Source organism: Fundulus heteroclitus, unplaced genomic scaffold, assembly GCF_011125445.2.
Source record: "Fundulus heteroclitus isolate FHET01 unplaced genomic scaffold, MU-UCD_Fhet_4.1 scaffold_55, whole genome shotgun sequence".
In the NCBI taxonomy this organism is placed as follows: Eukaryota; Metazoa; Chordata; class Actinopteri; order Cyprinodontiformes; family Fundulidae; genus Fundulus; species Fundulus heteroclitus.
In genome coordinates, this window is record NW_023396978.1 from 1,277,168 (window position 1) to 1,294,486 (window position 17,319).

The 17,319-nt window shown below is 37.4% G+C and overlaps 1 protein-coding gene across 2 annotated transcripts in view; it reads right to left on the reverse strand.

Annotated features, from left to right (window-relative positions):
• The window catches only part of LOC105925643 (leucine-rich repeat and fibronectin type-III domain-containing protein 2), a 190,251-nt gene that overhangs the window by 85,268 nt on the left and 87,664 nt on the right, over positions 1 to 17,319 (reverse strand). The window contains exon 3 of one of the 2 annotated variants that reach the window (XM_012861603.3): positions 146 to 275. The exons of the other annotated variant lie outside the window; for it this stretch is intronic. The gene's annotated coding sequence lies outside the window, so the exon portion shown is untranslated. The remainder of the gene's footprint in view (positions 1 to 145; positions 276 to 17,319) is intronic. 2 annotated transcript variants of the gene reach the window in all.

Below are 17,319 nucleotides of genomic sequence, written 5' to 3' on the forward strand. Positions count from 1 at the left end.
AGAGAGAACCGCCAATAGACCGCCTGCCAATCCAGTATCCCCACAGAGCCGAACAAACACAATCCTGTCCAAATACTGCAACCACCATCTGCCAACAACACTGCAAAACATGCAAAGTTATTGTCATTAGCACATTCATACTCACAGAATCAGGCTTATGCTGTTTGATCAGGTCAGGTATCCAAATACATAGTGATTCATTTCAACAACTTGTCCAAGTCCACTTTGCATCATCCTGGTTATATATTCGTCTCAATTTGTTTTTTTCAATCCGCCTACAAAAGGACAAAGAAAAGCACAACAGAATGTTTGAAGCTCCAGTAATTTATCTTACAAAGTATTAAACAGAGACAGTTGTGTTTTTTAGCTTTTTTTTCTGTCATCAGATATGGCATATGGTATTATCGGAATTGGAACATAAAATATTAAAAGGGCACTTTAGAGTCCAAGATGAAACAGAATAGCACCTCTTCAGCTCACTTTCGTTTTTACATCCCTCTAAGTCTTTGATTTAAGCCTCCAGACTTAAAGGTCTGTTTGAAGAAAATACCCAGAGGTCAAGAAGCGAACGATTCACATGCATATCAAAGTCCATCTTGACAACATCTGATCACTTTATAAAAAGGAGGAAATCATGAATTGTGCAAAAAAAAAAAAAAAAAACAGTGTTAACATATCCCCTCATTAAAATGCTGTAACCATGTCAGAGCACATGTCCTCCCAGAAACCCTCTCCCGCGTTTCATCCTAATGAGAGAAGATAAAAGCGTGCAGAGACAGAGACGGACAGGACAGGGTTTTAATAATATTTATTTGGGAGAAGACTGAATGTTCTGGCTTCAGGCTGAGCTATTCAAGGTGAGTAAACAAAAGCGTTCTCCTTGTCCCTTTGCAATTAGTGCTATCTTTTTTAAATAATGTACTACTTTCTAAAAGCGAGGCTATTCTAAAGGCCTCCACCTGCTAGACACAACACATACTGCACAAGGGGAACATAAACCATACACATTTTGGTGCAAAAGAAGAATGAACATATGATCATTATTTAAATTATGGAGGCATGGTAATGGTTAAAGCAAATATTAAAAAATGATAGCAGATTGCTTGTTTATTGACCAATAAAAATGCTCAGTTACTATTTTAACCTGCCAGTTTCTAAGAGGAAAAAATGGTCACATTTATAATGAGGGCTAGAAAACACTCTTAATTACATGCAAACTGGTGCCAGATTCACTATTATCCAAATAAATGTCTGATCTAATTATACAATAATGGGTTATAACTGGGGGTGTAATGGTACACCAAAATCACGGTTTGGTATGCTTCAATAAAGACAAACAAAATAAAATGTGTTTTACTCCAATCAACAGTAACATTTTCTGAAATGCATTTGATTTTACTATTTTCTAAATTAAAAAAGTGGAAAGTTTAGAGCTGGCTTGAGATTTGTGGGGTATTCCATTTAAGACACCCTTATACCTCGCTATGGAACAACTCTGCAATACATATTGGGAAAAAATGTATCCTTCCACGATACAGGTTACAAAGGCCAACAACAGGATAAGTGATTTTAACATAAATTAAATGTTTTTGTCCTTAGCCGAAATTACCTCAAATTATGCTAATTAGCACATATTTGAAAGTTAAGTTTAAAGGGGACTTATGAAATCCACATTTTTGGCCCTTACATACATTTAATTGTGTACTTGGAATCCCTTAGCAATGCAGTAAATTTAAATGCAGGAGCAATGTAAATATCTTTGTTCTTTTGGGTCATATTCTTCATTCAGCAGTTTTCTCTATTCTCTGTTGCTTTATTTTAACAATCACATCACACTATTGGCTGTGGAACTGCTGAACAAAGTCATAGACTTCCGGCTGTCAATTTCAAAAACCTACCATTTCAATTTTTTGCTGCGATTTTGTAGTCCAGGCAGAAAGATGCTAAAGCTACACATGGATAAGTGAAAATGTTCAATTGGATGTATAAACCCACACAATTCATTACACCATCTCCCAGCATACTACAAAAATGGGGTGGGGTGGAACGCTCTGCAACCTGGCATAGTCTAAAATGTAATAAAGATGAGCAGAATTCTTCAAGCAATGGGTAAAAGACTGCAGTGGGAAGAGTAAGTAATGAGCTGACCTCTATTCTGTAATGTTTATTCAATTCATCAATGACAAAATAATACAAAGCCTGATAACACACAGCCCAAACTCAAGGTGATGTTACCAATGTTGGAACGATTCTTGACAAAAATCTTTCAAGCATGGGTGTACGTGGCAGAATTGACATCGGAATGTGCTGCTGATGTTTAAAGCATAGTGAGTGTGCAGAAGAGTGTCATACAGATGTGGCAAATACTGGAGTAGAGAGAAATCTAGTTGGTAATTCTAAGACTGCCTCACACTTCTGGAAGTTTTCAAAAAAATTCACACAAGGTCACATACAGGAGTGGGTAATTCTGATTCCCAAGCGTTGTTGTTCTGTGGCTGAAAAAGTATGGATAACTATAGAGATTAAATAACAAGAAACATTCCACAGTACATTTGAGTAGTGAAATTAATTGTTCCCAAAATCAGATCTGAAAAGGTTTTTAAACAAATGCATCAATAAATGCAAGTAAATCATATGCAACTTGTAAAAGAATTGGAGACAATTAATTTTGCTAACAACAAAATGGTTTGTTATATCAAAGATACCTGCTCTTATTCTCAGAGAAAACAACTCCCACCTTTGGGAATGAATATACACTGTCAATCATGAGGTTAAGTATAAGATTATTAGATGTAAAAAGACTATTTTTCTGTCATGTGATTTCTAGCTCTGTCACAGTGACAGCTACACAATATCCTCCCACAAATCCAATTGACAAGCTCCCTCTGCAGTGAGAGGTTTTACAAAGCTCCAGAGATTTCCTGACTCCCTTGGTTGTAGTGGTTATTTGTTGCCAGGAACACCTCTGCTTTCATTCAAACAACACAATATGGATAATGGGATTCTGAAGCCTGGAGGTAGCGCTCTTCATTTTTCCACTAACCCACCTACAGCAGCCCAAGTGCCCACCATATCTTGTGGGCTTTTTTTTCCTCTTTAGGTGCAAACAGGCATGAAGTTGTAAAAATCCAACCAGAGTTCAGGCAGTTAGGCTTTCATTGTGTGTAAGTGATATGGTGAGGTTGGCTGACGTGCAACATAGGTCATCATCAGCAGTTGTCAGCTTGAATAATAGTAGAAGTAAAAAATGGAAAACAGAAACACTATCCAATTGTGGACATCTTATTTTATTTTCAACAACAAGCACTTTAAAACAACGACACTGGCCTAAATGGAGTACCAACTCTGACATACAAACTGAACTGAAATGTTCAAAAATAACTAAGCATACAACTAAGTGCACAATTTCAAATGTTTCATATATATATATATATATATATATATATATATATATATATATATATATATATATATATATATATATATATATAAGTTATAATTTCTATTATTAATCACTTTTTAAATGTATTTTTCTCTCTGTATGTTTCAATTATTTTGTTGGTTTTATCCTGCCTTGTATTTTTTTTACCTTCTTTAGTTCCTCAAAGCAACTTATTTCTTCCTGTCCTTTTTATATTTCTGTATGCACTTCTGCCTAATTATGCAATTGAGGAGGAGCTGGTCTTCAGGGGACAACTTCTGCTACCCAGTTTATCAGTGAGAGGCGATAGTGACTCAGTTGGTAGAGTAGTCAGAATCGGAAGCTTGTGAGTTCAATACCAGCTTCCCATTTTCATATGTCAATAGGGAAGGCACTTAAACCTTACTGATCTGTGTATTGGTGTATGAATGTGTGCGCATTAGTGCATGTGATTGGGTGAATATGGCTTGATTGTAGAGCGCTTTGAGAAGTCAGGATCACTGGAAAAGCGCTATATTAGTTCAGTCCACTTAGCAATTTTATTTGAAAACTTAGAAATTGCAAAATTCCTGACTTTATTATTTCTCATGTGGATGCTCTGACAGAACATGGTTTTAACTTGGAGGCACACATGGAAACAGTCAACAGTTGTCATGCCAAACCAGGTTTTTCCAAGTTCTCGACAGAAACTGTAGCCCAGGGGTGTTCAAAGTGCGGCCCGGGGCCATTTACGTGGCCATTCTGCTGATTTTGTGAGCCCCCCGCCTCCCCCCAACTGCATATCAAGAAATATTTGGTCTCTCTAAATTGTCCTTAGATGTGAATGCGTGTGTGTGTGTGTATGTGTATGTGTGTGTGTGTGTGTCTGTGGGTGATTGTTTATTTCTGTATGTTTCTGTGTTGCCCTGTGACAAACTGGCAACCTTTCTAGGGTTGATCCTATATCTTGCTCAATGACTGCAACCATGCAAGGGAAAGTGGGTATCAACAATGGATGGATGGATGCGTGTATCGATGTATTTCTTTCTTATTATTTTACTCCATTCGTTTGAATACATTTTTTAAATTTAATAAATTACCAGTGGTCTTAATATCTTGTTTTTAGTTTGTCACAGGCATGTTTTGTTCAACAGTTTGTGTTGATTTTGTGGTTGCAAAATGGTCTATAAATAAGGCTGAAAACATGTCCTCTTAAATACATACAAGCACCCCATCTGGCTAACGGCTTTGGATCTGCTACTCATAAAGCAACAGTAGAAACTGATAAATGTATGTTTATACCATCAATCTTGCTGAGGATCAAACACAAATGCCTCGTGTAGACTTTAAATCATTCTTTCCGCATCCATTTGTCATGTCAGCGTAGTGTGAAGAACTCATCAGTCCAAAGGGAACCTACAAGACTCTGGAAGGTTTAAATAAAGCCTGCTGGGAATACATAAATAACACTACTTCTGTTTGTTTTGCTTTTACAGTTTATAATCTGCAGACGTGGGTAGTAACAGTTACATTTACTTGAGTAAATATTATGAAGTTTCACTACTCTTACTTGAAAAAAAAATGTCTGGCTACTCAATCCACTGAATAACTTTATTTAACTTTATTGAATAAAAAACAAACTTGTTTCAACCAAAAATGCACCAGAGACCGTCTTGTTTATACACAAGTTTTGTTGTTATAATGTTGATATTACAACATAATATGTTAATATTGTTATCATTTCTATCTGCTGACCTCATCGAACCATTTACAGGTCAAGTAACCACAGTAAACAGTAGATATTGTTATTGGAAGTACTTTCACTGTCCTAACTTACTGCATATACATTACCTGCTTGGTTTTATGTTGAAAAACAATGTTTAGAAAAGTGTTTCTTAAGCCTGAATTTGTCACTTTGTAATTGTTATTGTTTATAAATGTTGTGTTGGTCGTTAAAATACCAGAATTGGTACATCATTTAATATTGTTGCCTGACCAATAACATCATTTTAAAATATTAAATCTCTTGAAGTAGTGCTACTCTTACTTGAGTAAAATTTCTGGCTACTCTACCCACCTCTGATCATCTGTAGTTTATAAATAAGAAAGGCCAAAGAGATAAAGGGATAATGATCCAATATTTAGTCTGTCATTTATCATATATAGAGATAAATCAATACTGAAATAACATTTTTATTTTATTTTTGAAATTCTAGTACATTATAGTAAGTTTATGATGAAATGTCCTGGCGGAAAACAAAGATTGGCCGAAGGAACTTCTGAACAGGGTGAGAATGTTAGAACTGTTGATATTTAAAACATTTAACATTTTTCAACCTATTGTATTAAAAGGGACATATGAAGCTTTTCAGTTCTAACTTTTCCCATTGAGATTATTTAATTGTGGTCTATATAAAATAAAACTGCAAAGCTTTGGTCTGAATTCCTTGTTAATCTCCCCCCACATTTCCTCTTTGCATTTAAGAGCAACTGTTTTTGCTGAGATCTCTTTAAATCTAAAGGAGATACTTCACACCCAGTCCCCCTCCAGGTTGCTGAGCTTTCCACTTCACCCCATTTGGCCATTTTTGTAGTATGCTTGGGGCCAGTGTAATGAACAGCCGATGACTTGTAGCTTCGGCATTCTTCAGCTTGGGCTACAAAATCAGAGAAATAAAAATGGCAGATTCACGAGATTGAAAAGCCAGAAGTTCATGACATGGTTTAGCATTTCCATGGCATTGCTGAGTAAACATAAAGGAAAACTGAATGGATAAAAACATTATGGCCCAAAAAGAATATAATATGTACACAGCTCCTGAATAGACTACATTTCAATTTTCTGCACTCCTAGAGACTCCATGTACACAGCAAAATGTATATAAGAGCTGTAGAAGTGGATTTTACATATGTCCCCTTTAAATACAAAGTTAAATGGGATTCAAGTTTGATATATTCAATTTGGAGTGTAATTTTTTTTAGTAAAAAGGTATCCAGGCTAGAATTATGTTGTTTTTCTTTCTAATGTGATGTTACATGAAACAGTTTCTGTTGGATTATTTCCTGTATATCCCAACTTGCTTCTGTCTATGGGTTCTAGACTTGCTCTCCTTATTATATTATAAGTTATTGTTTACTCGATATATTTTATTGTACTCCATTTGTATTTACAACTCCCATATAAACTTATAGGGATTTTATGTTGGCGACAGCTCCACACAAGGTGGTGCATAGCTGTAAAGTGGAAGGTAAGGTTTACAGATGGCTTTACAAATAAAAAGTGCTAGTTACATTTGTATTCAGCGCTGCTGAAAACACATTTTGTTGAACCAGATTTTGATGCAAATATAGCTGCAAGACTATTGGTGTATATCTTTAGCAGCTCTGCACATCTAAAAACTGAAATATTTGCCTATATTCTTTGCAAAGTTAATGAAGGGTCTGTGAACACCATTTTGTAAACCTTCCAATATACCCAGTTCCATCTTGGACTGCACTCTGACCAGACCATTCCAACACATGTACATTACCATTATAGATATTATCTTTATAGGTCTGGCTTTTTGTTTAGTTTCACTGTCCTAATTTGAACACATGCTATAGTCTCATGTCACAGTCTTTTTTTGTAGCCTCTACAAGGTTTTCTTTAGCTCTGCCCATCTTTAAGTCATCTCTGACATACGTCCCTGCCTCAGTTAAAGAAAGGTAACCCCGTAGGAGGATGCAGCCATCGCCATGTTTAATATAAATGTGGTTTGTTTAGGATGTTCTTCAGTGTTAATATTCTGATTCACATAGGCTGTTAAATGTTGGCCATTTAATTATAATTATACACATTTTCCTGTCATATGATCAGATTGCATTGCTGTTGCCATGTTTACTGTGTCCATAGGTTGTAGCAAACGGAACTTCTTAAGGCTTTCTTTCTAACATTGGCTTCCTTTTTCCCCCCTTCCATAAAGGCCAGTTTGTGAAGCCAAAACTAATAACTGTCCTCCAAACAAATTCTCTGACCTGTGCGGTGCATTTCTATTCTACATCATGAAATATTTAAGTATTGCCTTGCCACAGTGAGATATCTTAACAGAGTGAGTCTTTGCTTCGTCTTCTTTTTCAGACCAGAGCTAAAATAATCTTGACTATAAAGTTTGTCTTTTACTTGTGAAAACAAGCCGGGTAACCCTGACTTTGATGGTCTTTAACAGTGAGCAGGAATTTCAACAAGCCAGCAGTAGAGATGTGACTTTGTCAAGTTTTTCAAGTTTCTTCACAAAAGCCACATGTAACTTGATACATGTCCAAATTTGGCTCATCAAATTGCTGCAGGAAGGGTCTGCAAGTCACATCCAATATTTGTCTGGAAACACCTATCACGGTAAAATGACAGATAGCTGGATATCCTCTGACACCTCCTATCTGCAGGGATTTGCATATGTGTCGTCTGAGCTGCAAACAAGGCTCCTGAAAGATTTGGGGTCAGATAAAACACCCTGTACACTCAAACATCTTGCTGTTGTTTTGATCTTTGTAAAGGACTCATCTCCATGAATGTTAATGAGAGGTGGAGCTGTTTATGACAATCAATTCACCAACTATTCAATATCGTACAAGGAGGTGTGATATTACTCCTTCCTTCCAACAAAGTACTGCTTAAAGGTTCACCCATAGATAGTTAAGCCCAATGGCTTGAAGAAAACAATACTTATTAGATCAGATTTGGTTTCACCAACGTGTACTGTGTGAGAAATGTATCAAATATGCAGGTCTCTCCCTTCCTTGATTTACTCAATTACAAATGAAGAAATGTCTCGACAACCTAAACAACTACTTTTTACAAGTCCACTCGTTCCATCGCTTTTTAAATAATGTACTGCTCTTTTTATATGTGCACATGATTTATCACTTCATGACTTCAAAGCCTCTCACAGCTTTTCAAACCTCCTCTGCACTGAATCTGCTGTGTTCTTACGACAACATAGGCTGCTATGTTTAGTTCAGCAGCTCACGGTGTGAGTCAACTAAATGGGTCTTTTGCTCCATAATTCACATGTGTTAAAGCATTTTAAAAAATCTAGTTGAAATAAATTGACGTTATCTTAGCTGAAACCATCTACTGTGTGAAGATCATCATGATGCATAAGTCTCATTGCATGAGTGGAGGTGTATAAAGGATCGAGGGATGCTCTCTAAAGGAACTGGTGTGTGGGATGGTCATTGAAATTTCAATACTAAACGTTGCATGAAATAAATAAGCAGAGGAAGATTAACTTTTCACATCAAATAAAAATGTGGTCCTTAGGGGGCTACATGTGGGAGCAGTGTATTCTAATGTAGTTCTGAGCCAAAACCTAAAACCAGACACAAACCAAACTTGGTTTATGTTTCCATTTCTTAAACAAGAACTGCTACTCTGAATTCTAAAACGGAAGGATTTGCAAATTGAAATCTCAACAAAGATAGTGTGTTTGAATGCTATGATCTGGACTTGTGCAGACAAAGGACTTGGGCACATTGTTTTCAATGATTCAACCATGACCTCCTCTCTGTGTCAAAATAGAGTGTGGTTTCCTTTTCTTATTTCTATAACTCCAACGTGACAGTAATGAGAGGAGGCCATATTTAAGGTCAGGTTTAATATCTAATAATTTGATAACTAACATTTTTCAGACTGTAAGTCACACTTTGTTTTCATAGTTTGGCCGATACTGTGACTTATAATCAGGTGTGACTTATATATTAATTTAAATGGTAAATCACACTGACCAACATGAATCAAGTAGTAAACATTACCGTCTATAGCTGCAAGAGGGCACTCTGGGCTTGTCAAAACTTTATGCTGCTCCTCTACCACTTAAAAATTAACTGAAACATTAACTTATAGACAAAGAGGCAGAATACATGTTTTTATGTTGTTTCGGTGTTTTAGTCTGCATTCACGCAGCGGAGGAGCGTTGCGTGGTGCAGCTCGAAGGGCCCAGACCACGACAGAACCCATCTATTGGGCTGTCCATGAACCTAATAACAGCTAGCACTAGCTTAGTGGTCTGTTATCTGGCGGTTTAAAACTACACTGATGCACAGACCTCTCAACTTTTATCAAAAGTTGAGAGTGAGATTATGCTAATGTGGGGGGGGGGGGCTTGTTTGGGGGCGGGGCTAACAGGACCCTGGAAGAGCTGGTGGAGTCAACTCCATCTCATTTTTATCCCACCAGACAATGAAGTAGACATGTATTACTTGTGTTAAAAAGAGAAAGAGACGTATTAATACTTTATTGTTTAGTTAATGGATTAAAACATAAAAAATACACAATTGTTCAAATAATACTGAATAAAATTAAGTAGTTTCAAGTTATTGACCGAATTATTATACTGTTACACATTCATCTATGGGTTGTTTATCATTGTAAATCTATAACCTGATTGGTGAATCAGGCTGAGTTTCATCAAGCCTTTATGATCAACATTTCCCCTCAGCAGCAACACTGAAGCACACAGAGGTTCCCGCTAAGTCTTTACGCACGATCCAGCTGCTGATGTCTCCCTCTTTTCAGGTCCATGCACTTCTAGACTGTTACAGTTTAAAACATTATCACCCACAGCGACAGGTTTCTCAGTCAGTCGCCGCGCTGACCAGACAAATCTCTATTGCTCTCGTCAGTGCGCTCTGGGCTCCGAGGGAAAGGAGGGGAGGGAGAGGAGCAAGCGCGGAGGCACAGAAATACGGTGCATGTAGTTAAAAAATGCAGAATTAATAAAAACAAAACTTATAAACAGACCAAGTGGCGTTTTAAACTGCATCTGGTTAGCAGAACTGTTTTATGATCCAGAGTGCAGCCATGACTGGTTCTGAATGAACCGGTCATCTGGCAGCAGCTCTCCCCCCCCCCCCCCCCCCCCCCTCCTGTGTACGCGGTACAGGACCTTACCAGCTCACTTTCACCACTGTTAAGACTAAAATTATTCATAACTCTGATCGCTCTTCCTGCTGCTCTGTTAACACGAACTGCAGCAGGAATTACTGATGGCCACAAGTTGTGAAAGAAGCCGAAACAGCTCAGCAGAAGGCGGAGTTTTGTAGTCCGCAGCCCAGATGGGCTTTGTGATTTTTATGCGTGAGAAATTCCATGTTTGCGTGTGAAATGCCATGTGTTGCGTGTGAGCGTGTGAAGTCAGTGAAATGCGTGTGTCACACAGCCAATGCGTGAGAGTTGAGAGCACAGCTGATGCACATGAGCTTTATGTTGTTCTGAAGCACGCATGTCATACTGTTAGCTTAGCACGTAGCACTTCTACACTCACGGTCTACTTTTAGCGTAATTTTGACAACTTTTATCATAATTGCCTGTTACGCAGCAATGCGCTGATGAGAACTTTCTGAGTTGGAGCTGGTAGCATTGGTACATTATCCATCTGTTATTTCTACGTTATTTCTTTCAGATGCATTCACATTCATAAAATGTTTTAAAAAGTGTGCTCTTGTGAAAAAGCAACCAGAGAACAAAAAGAGCAATGTTTGACGTCACAACAGATGGAGCAAATAGATTGTGTGTTTATACACTTATTCATATGCAATAAGTGAGTTATCACCACTAGGGGGAGCTTGAGCACTGTCTTTACACCAAAAACAAGATGTGTATCAAGCCACGCCTCTCTATATCTCCTCCAGCACTCAGCACCCATTTCCACTTCTCACCCATTGGCTCATATGAGCCCATTTGCAAAGGGTTAAAACACAGCAAAGCAGCATCACCTCTCAGAGTAACATGTCAAGTAAAGAAGTAAGTAACTCATAACTTTATAATGCTGTTGGTAAAAGATCATTTTGATCTTACGGGCGTGCTCTCCAACATTTTGTGCCTGCGGTGGTGTTTTATGGCCAGGGAGGGGTCAGCTGTTCATGTGCACGTACGCACATGCCTGGCCGGCCTGGCTATGTATACAACACATGGAGATAGTGTGTGACATCATACCATTGTCCATCTAAAAAGATACCTTTAGTTCTTTACAAAACTATTTTTTAGATAAATAATGACATTTCACTTACTGCCCTTTTAAATAAAGAACTCAGAAAGGGAATGTATTTATGTATATTATGTATGCACAAAGGATAATGTGTTTTAAATTCCTGAAGGATTTACTCTAGTACAAAAAGTTTCAGAAGAATATTTAAATACAGTTTTCATGAAGACTAAGGCCCCTAAGCCCATTAGCTGTCAGATTACAATGTAGTCCCATTTGATTTGCAAGATGTTAGTTTAGGATGGATTACACCCAAAACAGACTTTGAAAACAAGCCTAATATGGACATATTTTATCTCCCCTCACATTCTTTGAATTTATTTTGTTTTGCATGAGGTAGTTTCTCTGTCTCTGTGTGTGTGTGTGTGTGTGTGTGTGTGTGCGTGTGTTTGTGTGTGTGTGTATTTCTCATTAAAGAAACAGCAGCAGCGTGGCTCTATTAAATGTTGCTGGTGTTGCAGAGGTGAAGCTACTCTCCTCGGCAGGTCGGTCGCAGACGACAAAGCCTGGCATTTTTAAAGGTCAGCTCATACAGTGTGAATGTAAGGTAACTCTTCCTCCTTTAAACCTCTACTCATGGCACACCACCTTTTTTTCTTTCCCTACTGGCAGATAACTGGTAGGTCACGACTATGTTATTTATATAGTGTTTTAAATGCTGCATTTTCCTCACTGACATACGACCAGAATTTGGTTTCTTTAAATAGTTCACCAGCAACTTGGTTCTATCCCCGTTAATAACTCACTGTAGTAAAAACTTTGCAGTGTTTTGGGATTTTTTATTTAGTTTTGTTGGAAAATCAAGTCTAGAGCCAAATATTTTTTGATGCATCAGAATTGTTTTTTATATATATATGTTTAAAGGTATTCTTTTATTATACTCATGTTTTGAATAAATCCTTCAAAATGACTTTTAGTATGCAAAACTGGAAGTGTTCAGCTTAGTCTGCTGTTCACAAAGTTTTTTTTTATTTGGCTGCTTCTCTGGTTAGATACGTGTATCAATCATTTGATCTCCTGCTCCACTGTACAATCACTCGTGTACACAACATCTAGATGTTTGAACTCCAACACTGCAACAGCCAAATCGAGCAGTTCATTCTTTTGTTGATAAAGGTAAAAAAAAGTATTGATTAAAATATGAAGCAACGATTTGGAACTGCTTTTATTGTGAAGATCCAGTAGTGAGAGGGTAGGGTGTTGGAGTTACTTTATTATTTTCCTTCTCTTTTACATCTTTGTTTAAACCATTGATTACATGAGATAAAGATTTCCTCCTTAAAGGTCCCAGACCTGGCGTCTCAGGCTACGTTCTCTAATTGTCTCTAGAACTGTTCAATAAAGTTTTGTTTAAAACATTCCTTAAAAAAAAAAAACACGGCTGATGTCTCTCCTTGTTATTATTAAAAAGCTGTTGAGCAATGGGAGCCAATGTTACAATTTTTGTGTTTTTTTTTTTTTTTTACTGTGAAGTAGCTTATTTGTGCTATAAAATAAGTGACGATAAACAAGAGCTATAAAGAGACCTGATTTCACCGCTGTGTTACAGACGTCAGCATGCGCTTAACGACAGCTACACAAATGAAACGCCTCATCTATGATCATCAAAAATGGAGAAAGAATAAGATACGAACTAATGAAATGAAATTCCTTTGTATGGTGGCTCAGTTCTGGCTTAGAGATAAGGCTATAAGCTACATTATCCGTGAGCACCTTATGTGGTACTCCTCTGCATTGAATGTAGCAGGCTTAACTGGTGCAGACATCTAGCTAAGTTTCACCTCCACTCTTTTGAGGTTTTCTGGGCATCTTCCACTATGAAAGGATGCCAGGGTAGACTCAGAACTCACTGGAAAAAATCTTGAAATACCACTAGGCTTTTAAATGTCCCAGGAGGAGGTATAGATTTTCACTAGTTTTATGGATATCTGTATTTTTATCAACATGAATGTAGATGAATGGATTTTCTGATGTATGATTTTTGGTCAAATTGAATGGCCTCTTCCCATTCGAGGTGTATATATATATATATATATATATATATATATATATATATACACGTAATTTGGGAACATTTTCTTCCCTCAAACATAATCCTGCACAAAAACCCCTTTGGTATTTTGCTTTGAAATAAGATAAGTGATAAGTGTCCTGAGAAACAAAACATTTTCTAGGGGGGGGGGGGGCTTAAAAGGTTTGAAAATCATTAGCCTGAACTAGAATTAATTTCTTTAATCCTCCATAATCATCTGACCTCTCTCTCTGGGAACCATTTTGGAGCCTTTAAATGGGTTACTTTCATTGATTTTATATACAAGTTACAGATCAATACTGACTTAATGAGACAGCAGACACATTAAGTTTTAAACAGCAACTAATCAATCTTATAATGAATGCTGTGGGTTTGCTTTCAGTCCTTTTCCTTGTTGGTCAAGCTGAGCATAAATCCCCCGACAGGCATGACTAACACCAGCCTTCATGTTACACAAAATGCAGCAGCTTTTTCTGCATTACATCTAATTAACTTCATGAGATCCTACATAAAATATTCCATTAAAAATTTACCAAGCTGTCAGTCAGAGGAATATGACTGAAAAGCTTTGCCTCCCTTTGATGAAAGCAGTGATGATTGTTCGTAATACTGCAGCTTTCCGCCTCCTGAACGCTGTTATATCCAGCTGCTGACGGCGAAAATAAACGAAAAGAAAAACAAAACAAGATGCTGAAGCACAAAAATACCAGAAACGCCCCAGAGAGACTTGAATAAAGAATTAGGGTCTGCTCTAAATTTAGCCCAGGAAACAGCATGCAGCAAGCATCATCATCGAAGGGAGCGTGAAGTTTGCTCCACATTTGCATGACGTGGGACTTTTTTGTTGTCTGGCAGTACAATGTATGTGTCAGTTAATTAGAAGGGGAGAAAGCAGATCCCTATTTCGCCTGTTCCTTTGATCAATAAAACATGATGGATTTTGTCAGAAGTCACCCGGAAAATATAATTAAATGGATTTTCTTTCATATTTAATGTAATTCTCAGCAAATTGCTGTTTTAATGAACTTTGGAGAGTGCCTTGGTTGACTAGCATTATTTGGTATAAATCAGATGTTTTTCTACTCTGCTACAGAAGTGTGAAAATACAGTTTCTTTAGTACTAGTTATGAAAGTGTTTCTTTCTCAAGACCAACTCTTTTCCAGTAAAATTTTTAAGAACCAGTTTCATCAGAAGCTCGAGGTGGACTCATTGAGACCAACAACTAAATATAATATTTAGGGTGTCGTGTTTAAAATTACTGAATTTGTTTTACTCCATATTTGCCTTTTTTAATATTATGCTGTTTTTTTTTAACAATACACTTTAAGCAGATCAGTATGTCACATTAAGCTTTGTTCATTAGTTATCTGCCTCATTGTTAGATAATTAAGCAATACTTTTGAAGGTACTATAAATGGTATATGCCAGCAACAAAGTATGAGAGTTTTTCTGCTTTGGAGTCAGAGAATGTCTTATTTCATGAGTCAGCTGACACAAATACAGTTCAAAACTGCATTTCTCCAGCCAAACCGAGAAAGACATGTTCCACAACTTTCTTGAGACCCCTGCATTTGACATAGTCACCATCGATTTTTATGCCCTACCAAGACCTCTGTTCTTAATGATTATTTTAATTTAGATTTTAACTCAGATTTGTGCAAATGTTATAATCACTTTATGAAGTGACATAGCTCCCTTGCATATCTGAGAACATTATTTTGGTTTTCTCCACCTGCTCTCATTTGCATTTTTTATCTTAACTCCTTTTCTCTTAGCCAAAACCTACAAAAAGGGTGGATCAAATTACTTTAAATCATAGATACTCAGACATCTTTTTATCACTTTTGAGAAGAGGACCAGACGACATTATGAACAGTTGCCGTTTTCATGGCAACATAAGCTAATTAGTATAAGATGCCTCCTTTTTCTATCAATGACTACAATAAGCTTTTCTAGAAAATAGTACTGATGGAGATGAACATTCATTAGCTTGGAGCGAATGTGGAGGTTAATGCTGTATACAGAAATAAAACTACCCTACAGATGATTCAAAACAGTGCTAAGACTGACAGAACCCTAACTACTATCACCAAGAAACAAAATTCTAAAGTGAATGGGAGCAAAGGGATCAATGGTCCTCGCTGAAACTATTTGCACAAAGCCAATGGATAAATCCCTTCCTTCAAATCTGGGAGGACAACTAACAGGAGAACTCCAGCAAAAAAGAGAAAACAGGAGTGAACTGTTGTTATAAAAAAAATAGCAACTCACTTGAAAGCACAAAGATTCAACCAGAAAACAGGTTTTCTCCAGTTCTACAAGATTCTGACTACCTGAAGACGAGCTCATCTTCATGCACCAGCAAGGGGTATGGTTCTAGAATTTCTCTGTAAACAGTTCAACCATGTTATATTAACGAAGCGACTGGTTTGGTCATTTTAGTTCAAGTCTTGACTGGTTTTAGTCTTACTTGAAGGGCAGGGACTTCTTTGTGTCAATAGGTCATTTTATGTCAAACATGACGAGAAAAACACATTTGGGCTTCCCCAGTGTTTTATGTTGTGGCCCTCTGTATAATATCCACATGCTCCCATTATCTTAGATTGTAAGAAGCAACAAGATAAGTCAGCATAAATGAGCAAACAATACACAGCCATGTATAACAGTGTCACCAGGTGACTATGAACCCATTCAAATGTCGAGTAGAGGCCTAGATCAAATCAATGTGTGAATGTGACATAATTTTCTTCAGTTGAATAAAAACAAAACTTAAGTAATCAGTTTTGGACCATAAGAGGAGGGATCAAGATTCAGCACATAGTTTCCAGTCCTACAGCTAGGAACTGGCTGAATCAGGCCTAAAATCTGGGTGTAGTCATGAAGCCAGACTCTCCAGAGGCACTTAAGACAGTTACAATGATATCCTTCGATCACCTAAAGAATATTTGCAGGATTAAAGGCCAAATTTACAAGCACAATCGTGAAAAACTCACCCATGCATTTATCTTTTATCAAATTCATTACTGCAGTGGTGCCTTCACCCACCTGCCCAAAAAGTCAGTCAGACAGCAGCACCTGATCCAGAATGCTGCTATCCAAGGTCACTAAAACTAAAAAAGTAGAGGACATAATCCTAAATGTAAAATCCTTACACTGGCTCACTTTATTGCAGAGATAAGACTTTGAAACAGTTATTATATAAATCACTGAATAACTTAGACACCAAATACATTACATTTTTTTTGCTGTTGAAACAACCTTTCAAACCACTCAGGTCTATCAGTTCAAGTCTATTCCACATCCTCAGAATCAGAACCAAATATGGAGAAGCAGCATCCAGTTTTATGCCACCCTCATCTGGATTAAATTTCCACAAAACTGCAAAATGCCAGAAACCCTGAGTTATTTTCAATCACAGTTGAAAACCAATTTGTTTGGGTGGTTCCCTTTGACTGGGGCTAAGGACACAACCGCTAAGGTGTCCCAGTGTTGATGATGTGTGCTTGCCCATTCAGGTGGTCTGTGGTCTTTTCCTGAGGAAATCAATAATCATCCACACAGTGCCCAGGCCCAGGCCCAGGTTGCTCAGTTTATGAATCAATTTATGTGGAATACCAGTGTTAACAATGACAGAGCGGAAGTTCACAAAAAGCATCCTGACGTAGGTGTTGTCCTTCTCTAGGTGTGTCCAGGCTGTGGCGAAAGCTGTTATTACTGCATCTTCGGTTCACCTCTTGGCTCTGTATGCATACTAATATTGGTTATGGTGAGCAAGAAAATCACTTCTAATGTGTGGGAGGGTATGACTCTCAATTTTTGTGATGATTAGGGTGAGAGCAACCAGGTGAAAGTCATTCAGACAATT